Below are 11,115 nucleotides of genomic sequence, written 5' to 3'. Positions count from 1 at the left end.
TTGGCATATGTTGCCGTTTACCTCCGACATACAAATATATAGTACTGGCTCGCATTAACTTTACGCAGGTTTTCATTGAAATGCTTTTTTTTCTCAAAACGTGTTTTTTATATCGATAAAGATAATTAAAAGTCTGTTTTTATATTAGTAAAAATTCCATCTGAATTTCACCCAATTTCTTTACAAAAAATAAGATGAACAAGGATTATTAAAATGGAAATTAACATTTTTTCACACCTATCAGGTTTCTTCCGCATTAGGCTAAAATGTTGAAAACACTAGTTACAGTTTACTGAAGAAATTCTTTTCAAATTTAATTCTCAAACGAGAGCAATTATTTATATACCAGGTATCTTACGAGAGCCAAATTTCTGTTGTTTGCTCTTTTTTTACTTATCTAATCTGTCATAAACCATTTGTAAAGTTAAAAGAAATTTCTCTACAACTATTGCTGCATGAAGATCTATCTGCTCGATCATTTTTGACGGGACTTGCGTTTTCACGCAACTTGTTATTACACAGATAGCGGAAAAGAGCAGCTATAGAAATTTCGAAAGAAAGCCTAGCACACGCTTTCTGAAGTTTGCTTAAAGAATCACGCAATACATGGTTCTCATATTCGAATTATAATATAGAAATGCCCCTATGTTACGTATTATTTCTAAAAAGTCCGTGTTATGTAACTAGAAGTAACAAGGTATTCAATGGGTACATGGGTGATATAAAAAAAATATTGATATAAAATTTAGTACATGATGATTTGGTTCTTCTGACCAAATGAATTTATCTTGAAAACCACACTTTCATTCACCTGTTGGAGGGTTGTTTTTTTTCTTTGCGAAATTTTTTCATTTAGAAATTTCTTGAACTTTTAGAGTAAAACAAATGCAATTCATTCCAATAAATGCTGTGGAATTTCTACATCAGCTGTTGAGTAGTTTGAGATTTTTCCTGATAATTGGATACAAAACTGCATTCTTTCCTGTTAAGTTGAAAAGTGTATTCGATTTATTTTCGTATAAATTTTCTAAAATTTAAAATGTCTAGAATCTTGTAAATATCTGTGAATATAAGCAGCAACTTAAGTAGAGAACTTCTTCACAATCAAACTTGCAAGCAATTTAGAATATACGGTTGGGAAAGAATGTAAAGTTTGCAGTTGGCGTAGTATATTAATGCAGTGAAGAAATATGTGAAGTATTTCAAGTGATATCATTAAAAATTACCATGAAAATGTATCCAATGTATCCGTATCCTTTTTTCCCCAAAAAGAAGAATAACATCTCATTAGATCTCATTTCAGAAAGTCGGGAAAGAAGTCCAATATAAATTCAGAATTTAATAGGACTTCTATTGACTAGATCTACGCTTGTTGAACCGCGTTTCTGTGGTAGTAGGATCTTTGATACTTCTCACTTCGATCATGTTACGTGGGTGCGGTAGCCTCCGTGGGTAGGTAAGACACTTGCCTACAGTACCGAAGGAAGGAACAACGTAAATGACACTTAGACGACCACAGAGCACATTTTGCTACCACAGGAAGTCCCCAACACAGTGGTTAACGCACCAACCTCTCGTTAGGGTACAAGAAAGAAAAATATATTATTGAATATTGTTGTCTGCTATAGACTAGTGTTTCCCAACTTTTTCGATGTTGTGGAACCCCTGTAGTGAAGGTCAATGCTACGCGGACTTCCTGTAGCGTCAGAAGACCGATTTTTACACCATCCTCCTATAAGATACAAGTGTATTTTTTTCTTTTTTTATAATTTGCATCATACAAATTGAATAATTTAAAATTTCATTATACAAAATGTGTTATTCATTGCAATGGTAGTAAATAAAATTGATCCCGCGGACCCCTACAAAATACTCATGGACCACGGGTTGGGAAACACTGCTGTGGATCTTGGTCTAATTAGGCATCTTATGCGGAAAGTTACCAGAGTGATGAAAATGATCCAAAAATTTATGCTACGCAACCTCTTTTTCAACAACAGTAAAAATTTGTCTAATCAATAATCATAAGCATGTATAAAAATTCGACGCTTTCATTACAACTGCTGTATATGACGCCGTTCGATTGCACATTAGAATTTCTATATTTTTATTTCTAATTTTATTATTTTCCAATTTTATCATTTTTTATTATTTTCCAATTTTATCATTTTTTATTATTTTCTAAATATATATATTTTATGGCTTTCTGATGAATAGCTGTTAAATTGTATTGTCTGTTTGGTAGGGATGTGAATAAAAAAAATTTAAATATATCAATGAAACAGATACAAACATTTGTAAATCTTGTGAATGAAATGATTCTACTGCATAAAATCGGAGGAAGTGCGGGGGGGGGGGGGATTATGGAATACCATTTTTTAACTTTTTTTTAATCATTTCAATTTATAAGATGATAGGAACATGGAACCTGTGTTATGATAAAATTTGGATTCCGTCGTTACAATGATCAATGTATGGCATTTAAGAATAAATATCATGCTTGAGAAAAATTTTATTGAAAAAATGTTTATATATCTGGACGGTGATATGGAAATGAGTAATAGGGGAATAGGTGGTTCAAAATGAAGAACAATAAAATTAATCAAAAACAAGAAATAAAGAGTGAGCCTAGGACAATCAAAAGTTAAAAAAGACGTTATACAGTAGAATCTCAATTATCCGAGTGTGGGTACGAAAATTTTAGTTTCATGTTTGACTCATCCCTATCCGTGTTTGGTTTAATAATGAAAACAAAGATTTCTATTTCGTAGAACTACTGAATTTCTTCATTCTTTTTTACAGAACTCTCGAGCATTGTCCTGAGGCAATGGACATTTGAAGATTTACAGCCAATTACAGGCGATGCTAGGAGAAAGATTTTCATGTGTAGGGGGTGTGTGTTGAAATGTATTGCTTCTTTTCAGAACTGAAAGACTTGTGTAACTTCAGATGCGTGGCTCATCGGCTGGACCAATGACAAAATTTGTGTCATTCTCATTGTATATTTGAGAACTGTGCAGAATGGCTGACAGAGAAAATATAACCATGTTTTACGGTTATCTTTGATCACCTTCCCCACCATTAGCCCGGATAATCGAGATTAGACTGTAGTTTGTTTTAATAGATGATGGTAAATGGGGTCAAGGTCCATTTACGAAAGTCAAAGATGTGATCTTCCTACTCTGCCTCAGAACAGTCAAGGTGTGTCCACAGAGAACACGACACACATTATCCCCAGAGACCTCTACTCGTCTATATCCCTAAACTTCACGTCTTGATATTCTGCATCGTCTTTAGGTGTACATTAAATGGTGCAAATCTGAACTCAGTATTCCATATAACCCGACACCCCACCTTCGAAAAAAGTAGCTTCTCGTCTATCCGGAAAGAATTGCAAACTAAAAAATTAGCACAGCATAATAAAACACAACTCTTTAATGTACGCTGTTCGTAGATTCAAATTATTACACTCTTCCAAGTATTGAAGACTATTGAATAAAGAATGTTGAAAACGTGTCGGAATAAATTTTTATAAAATGAAAACTAAATATTCTCCTACAGCAAATATAATGATGGTGACAATCACACACAAGCGACAATGACTTTAGAGCATCGTGGAAGTATTTCAAAGTAGTTTGTCGCTGTTCCACTTGGCAGCCATAACTGAAGGCGGATAAAATCCGGTATTACATATTTCTCGAAAATTTCCTAATCCCCGCACCTCCTATATATTTTGTTAACACATTTTTAAAAATTCCTTGGCCAACGAAATCTGAATAAAATAAGTATATATGTTTTTTGGAGAAAAGTCATTTTTATTTGCCCCCTTTCCCCTACATCATACTCAAAATTCACGGAAACATCACCACAGTTTGAACTTCCGAAATTTATTCATCATTTGTTCACAAATCTCCGCTTTATGCATTTTGGTAGTTGGCGAAAACCAACTACTTATTTGTAAATATTGAAATCATAACGTATTGCGGAGGTGATAAACTATTTTATATCGGGAGGGTACCTAACCGTGTAATCTTTGCTTATATATGCTGGGAATTAAGTCAATATTTAATAAATTACTGCAAATTTGCATAACACAGGATACAATCAACCATTGGAGCACCCGTAAGAACTACGTACGCATTTGATACCGTTTCAAATTATGTTTTGCAAACCTTCGCGTTCATTAACAAAGAGTAACCGAAGTTATATGACCATTAAAATTGACAATATATAAGTTAGTAGAGACTAAACAACAGCAAAGAGAGTCGTTCGTTTACCATGAACCTGTTGCAACTACTTCCATGGACAGTTAATTAGGACGCATAACAGGAATCAGTGAATTGGTATGGCCATTCGCGTTTAGGAAATTGTTAGCTTCAAGGGGAGTGAAACAGATGTCAGCGTGGCATGGAAAACTACCAAAGCAAGCATACTAAACTGTAATTAGTTTAGTCCAGACTGCGAAACGAGATGGAACAACTCTAAGAGTCAGGTTCATTCAGCCTGGTGGCAAGTATTAAACCAGCATTATATACTCTACTTGATTTTGAACTGTTAATAATATGAGAAATTCCTATTCATTATATTAAACTCTGGAATTTCTACATTGCTTAAATCTTTAACCTTTAGCGAATTCGTGTTCACTATACTTACGTCCTTGCGCATCTTTTCACGTTGCGAAGATGAAATGTGTAGACATATAAATCTGTGAAAATTTTGTAATACACGTTATTTCAATAAAGAGACTTGATTTATAATGATGGATGCTCAGTTTCGCAGTATACAAAAACATTGTATGCGGTTCAATTCGTTGTTATGTTAGTTTTCGTTCTTTTCTCCGGCTTAAAAACTGAGCCCAAGAAAACTAAGCACTGCCACAGATATAGGAATTATTTAGGAATTATTCCACTATTGAAATGCCTTCCAATCAAGCGTTTCTCGAATTGCTCACAAGTGTTCCAGAAATAAGTGTGGCGTGTGTTCTATGTATTCTGTATGTTTCTTCTGTTAAGAGTGAATTTGCCGAGTGTGTCGTGCTGCCGGGCACGAATATAACATTTGAAGAAATGTTCAATTGCAATTTTGAGTCGTCACCACATAATTAATAAATTGGACTCACCAGAGGCCAATCATCACCGTTCTCCTTGTGGCCGGGAGAGGCCAAATGGTTTTTTCACTACATTTTTAATATTTAAAGGGGTATCCCCTGCTCAAGAATTATGAGCACCCCTACTAAAAATGTGAACCCACTCGCAAAATGACCATAAAAGAAGTGAATGTAACTAGGAGATACTTCTACATTCCAAAAAAAGGTCAAATGTGATTGGTTAATTGAAGCGCGGGAATGGCATGATATCTACATTTATATTTTAATGTCATGGCACCAATCAGGATAAGCTAAAGTCGTGGAGCACCAGTTTCAATCATGTATATGAAAAAGAGATGATGTGAAAGCAAAGAAAAAAAAAGTGTGTTCTCTATGATTAAAATGAGAATAATTCTCTCTATGCAATTTCAGAAGTTTAAATATTTTGGTGGAGCAAATGGTGTTCACGACAAATATTGCACTTAAAATTTCTTTTTGGGCCTCAGGAGAGGCAGAACAACCACTTTTTAATTGGATTTTTTTGCACAGGGTGTCCGTATGAAGAGAGAGATTTTTATTCTAATTTTAAGAACTGTACAACCCCCTCCCCCCCCCCCTGTTTGCAATATGAATAACGTATCTGAGGTCCACATGGTATTTAGATACCTTTTCTGATTGAAAGTGTACCTCTAGGATCAACGGTTCGCTAGTAAACTGCGGTGCTTGCTATTAGCTATGCACACTGTATCAAAGCTAGTTAAAGTACAGAATTTATACCAGCTATGCCCTGCATGTAAATTGAGGAAAATATCTGAGAAATTGGTGATAAGATTTGCAGTTTAATTTCAATTCATTTATTGATTCACAATTAAACAATTAAACATAGATAAAACAGATAGAAAATGATTTTCATATCAAAAACAAAAAGAATTTGTTTCCCAAAACATTGTCTATACCCACTTCTTATCCATGACCTCAATGGTGTGGGACGGCTACGTTTTACAACTAATTTTAAAACAAACAAAGATTAAACTTGGGCAAATTCCCGACAGATCGTAAGATATTAAAAGCGCAACCACAGAGTGAGGTTATCGATAACCACACCTGAAGGTATTTTCTGTTTTGAATGTCTATGGGCTTTAGGTGATCGCGTGGTGAATTTTCTGGAATTCGACTACCATCACCAAGAGACAGTTGTTTTGACGACAATCAATCTCAGGAAAACAAAAAAGTTTGATGAGCTTCAAAAATTTTTGCCGAAAATAAAGAAGTTGAGACAGGTCATGCATTAGCAAAAGAGAACAAAGAAATGTTCTATTTTATATGGATTCATTAAAAGATATTGGAAACACTTGTAGGAAAAAGCTCTCAAGGCACATGTAAGAAACGTGTATATTTGCATAATATGTGGGAAATTATGGATCTGATACTTACTGTTAATATTTTTCCTGGAAACAAGATTTAATTTTTGTGTGCTTTCAGGTTGGGGAACACAAAATTATTTTAGCCAGCACGTTTCCTCGAAAGAAAAACTTAGTTTAATAAAGTAGTAAGTGTCAACCTTTAAAAGTCATAGCGCATAGTTCTCTGATATGGTTTATTCACTCATGACAAATAGAACAAATAATAATAAACAATAATAATAAACAAAAAGAATGAGAACGTATTGGTTATTATCCCTATTATTCTTCCACTATATCACGGTGTCTTATTATGCTATGAAGAATGTTTTTAAATGCTGATTACACTTCTGATCAAGAACAGGCGTGCTTGGATACTATTTTCTTAACAAACGCATTTTCTTTTCCTCTAGATGAGATACAAACGATTCGACGTTCCACTTTTAATTGAAACACGATATTTTCATTTGGCCCTATAATACAGAATTGATCTTTAAAAAAAAACTCGAATATTTTTCAGTTGTTTTCTATTTGTTTAAATTCCTTTACTCCTTGTTCTATAATATTTTGTTACGTATGAATAATAATGGAGCGTGGGTTTAAAATGAATTAAGGTAAAATATAGATGGTAAATATCTACTTTTTCTAATAGATAATAATGATGAAATATTGTTGTTTCTAAACAAAAAAGAGTGTGTATCTCAACTATTTTGTAAGTTAAAATGTAAGTAGAATAAAAGTAATTATGTTATAATGAGACACCGTATCATTTATCGAGGAAATTTCACTGGAGAACAACTTAAAGAAGCTTCATATTGTTTCTAAACGATATATCAATAAAAACATTCTCTGAGGAGCAAGTTTCAGATATAACCTTGAGAATACGCTCGGAAATCCAGCTGAAATTTAGAATCACAGGACCATAAAATATCTGTATTCTGCCATGTAACCGATCCCTTAAAACCCTTAAACTTTTATTAGTTATTACTTCGATCACTTTACGGGTCTTCTAATCGATAAAAGAAACTTAAACGGACATTTCTTTTTTCGAACCACTTACATCGTGGCAAAATTGCATTTTAGTTCTTGCCAGTTACGTTTGAAGTAATGTCCTGCACCTATTCTCTCATCCAATTTATTGCTTCGCGGCACATTCTCACTTAAAATACGAAGAACTTTTATGTTCACGTCTTCAAATGCAACAAATATTTACTTCTTTGGAACAAAGTTTCAAAGTAACAGATAAGATATATGTATTTTAAAAGAATATATATATGCTGTTTACATACTGTATTTTTTGAGAGAATAATTTTCGATCATGAATTATTTTCTTTTATAGAGATAAACTGACATGCTTCTTCAGATTTTGCATTTTTTTTCATTAATGCACTTATTGGTCGCTAGATAATTCTGAGGTAGTGACAGACTGATGTGAATATGACTCTAATTAGTATGTCACTACCAGATAATGGGAGCCAGCAGCTCTTCAAATGATCAGTATGACGCATATTCATTCAACGCCATTTCAGCATTTGCTATTCTCGATAAGGCTACGGAGACATTCTAGAAATTTATACGGTTATGCAAAGCGTTTCGTATGGTGTGTGGTTATACAAAGTGTTTTGTTTATGTGGTTATACAAATATGCGTTTCTTTTAGTATGTAACGATTATATACAATATTATTTATTAAAAAAAAATATTGTTTATATTCACGTCACCTTTCAAAATCTTTAAGAATTACATTTCATTACATAACTTTTTATAGAAAGTCAATAAATAAAGCAGTTTAATACTTCAAATCACGATAAAGTAATATATTTGCCATTCAATTCAGCTAATAAGTGTAAATTTGATGTAAATTTTTGCATAAAAAAAACTAAGTACGGGATTTTGAAAGAGTATCACTGACATTTTAATTAGTGCGATTGATAGAGTTATCTCATAGACAACGTTTTTCATCGACCGTGTGTAAGCAGATTTAGGAAATAACAGTGAATGTTCGAAGAATTTTAAAGCATTATGAGTTGCTCTCAATGAACTTCCGCTCTAATTGACGCAATATGCAAATATCAGAATTGTAATTCATGTATTCATGTCGTCCAGTCAATTAGAATGTTTTAGGTGGGGGGATTTAATTTTAATTTTTTTTTTGGCTCATCTGTTAATTTCCATCTAAATGACGAAATGAAGAAAAAACAAATCAACTATATGAAAAAGACAATCGAGGGAAAGTTTTTCAAGAAGTTTGTTTTGTTAATATTTGAATATTTATTCGTCATAATTTAATTTTTATGTTTGATGTTACATGTACGGTATTTGGAAAAAATAATCAGAAAAAAAAAGATGTTGGTTTTTTTTATTTCTTTGAAAAAAATGCATTTCTCAATGTTTGTTAACCACTAGTACAAAGAATTTACATTCATTTATATTATCCCCTCTTTCTAGAAAAATGAAAACTATATGTGATATATATTTTCAACCCTTAAAATGCACGAAGATTTTTTTCTCGAGCTGATAATATTTTTCATAAGTATTGACAGTTAGAGAAAGTCGGAAAATAAAAAAATCTATTTCGAATTTTACTGTTTATTAAAAAAACGTGCACAAATCTTCAAACATGACAAATAAAATGTATTGAAGTAATATTACTTTCCAAATGTGTAACTACAGTGGAACCTCTCCCTAACGGACACTTTTAGATCCCCGGTCCCGTGAAATTATCTCGTTCAGCATGGTGCTATGACATATGTGCTCTACTCATGACCCGGGTGCCGAATAGAGCCCGTAGTGGCACCTGATGTGATCCCATGACTTCAAACCTAGTTTTGTAGTCATTAACTAAACGGCACATTTTCATATCACTAAAGTGACCCGCGGTGCAGTTCTGCTGCCACATAAATTTATTACCCTATGACATAGTTCCGGATCACTTAAGTGGCTCGAAGAACGTTCAAAGGTGACTCAAGTGGCCCATCTTGATCGCTTAACTGACCCGCGGTGCAGTTCCATATAATCCAAGTCAGGGCCGTAACTAGGATTTTTGCCGCCGGGGTACACATTATTTTGCATAAATTTAACTTTAAAATTCGATAATTTTGTAATTGTGTTATTTGTCTTCACCTAAAACTACCGCCTCCTAAATTTTACCGCCCGGGGCAGTTGCCCTCCCTCTCCCCCTCTAGTTACGCCCTGTCTAAGTAGCCCACGACACATTCCCAGATCACTTGAATTACACGCGGCATATTTACATATCCTTTAAATGAGCGCGGCATAGTTCCCGATCATTCAAGCGGCTCGCGGCACATTTACGGATCACTTAAGGAATATGCAATGCTGTTCCACTTAATTAAGTAGCCCGCGTCACGTTTTCAAATCAATGAAGTGGCCCGCACTCTTCTAAAAGTTGAACACCCTTGTACTAGAGAGTCGATATGAACCCGGAATAGGCGGAGCAGGGAAAGAGGGGGGAGTGTGGAACCCACCCATTCAGTTAAAAAAATGTGTTATTAGCATAAGTGAAAGTACGGAAGAGAGTAAACATTCGCCCTCCTCCCTCGCTGTTCGAGGAGCCTGTATCCGCTTATGTAGTGAAGGGATTTGTGCATTATTTCAACCTGAATTGCCAAAAGTTACACTCCTCACGCATTTCTGACCATGTTTTCACTAGGGAAATATTCATGGCTCTGTATTAGAAAACAACACCGTCTACATAGAGTATATAAAGATGGGGAAAAGAACCACTAAAAATAAGCGTGCCAATATGAATTAAGTAAAGATGTGCACTATCTCTCTCTTTGAAATTCAAATTTTTATTCATATTTAATCTAACGCAGAGTTTTCGAAGCTGGAGAATATCATGCTCTGCAAAAAACGGGAAAATTCATTTCTCAGCAAATGAAGATTAATCTGACTCTTAGACTGCGCCCGCGAGGTTTTTTTTTTATCAGACTCATGGTTTCATACCAGGAACAGATTTTCCAAAAAGAAAATCTTGCTGACTTCACAATTCGATCACATCTAGTTTCAAACAAGATGAAACTCTATTTTAACTTGTTAGCTCATCATAGAAAGGCATCAAATGTGCTCGTTGTACCGAGGTTCTATATAAAAGAAATCAATAATTTAATTTGCAGCCGATTTAGTGATACGTCAGATTTTCTCGATACTTTTAGTACGTTGTAATTATATAAATCAATATTATATGCGATACCTTCTCAAAACTATACATATAATATATTTTGTCATGTTCAATAGTAAGCTACTCTGTATTACAGCAATTCAGCATCATAAATAGTCAGTGACAATTCATTTCCTCAGATATTATCAATACTATTTTTGACAGAGTTCATGTTTATTTCCAGTAATGTTTCAATTCGCACTTGAAATACCATCTAAAATAATATTTGAGTACATGTTCTCACGCAGAATACCCTGAAGTTATACGATGGGTGGGATCGACGACAACCGCGTAGGTCGGGTGCAGTTTTCCATAAAAGAACAATATAATATATATGAAAACTGACTAAATGTTTTAGGAAAAAATATCTTTTTTCTTCCTACTATGGTTCTGTTCTATGGCTTCATAAAATTTAACTGGCCTTATGACTGCAATCTGGTCCTTTACCCT

This window comes from Pholcus phalangioides, unplaced genomic scaffold (assembly GCF_987345545.1).
Source record: "Pholcus phalangioides strain wild (caught in Gottingen) unplaced genomic scaffold, Ppha-v1.0 ptg000011l_1, whole genome shotgun sequence".
In the NCBI taxonomy this organism is placed as follows: domain Eukaryota; kingdom Metazoa; phylum Arthropoda; class Arachnida; order Araneae; family Pholcidae; genus Pholcus; species Pholcus phalangioides.
This window is presented reverse-complemented; position numbering follows the sequence as displayed.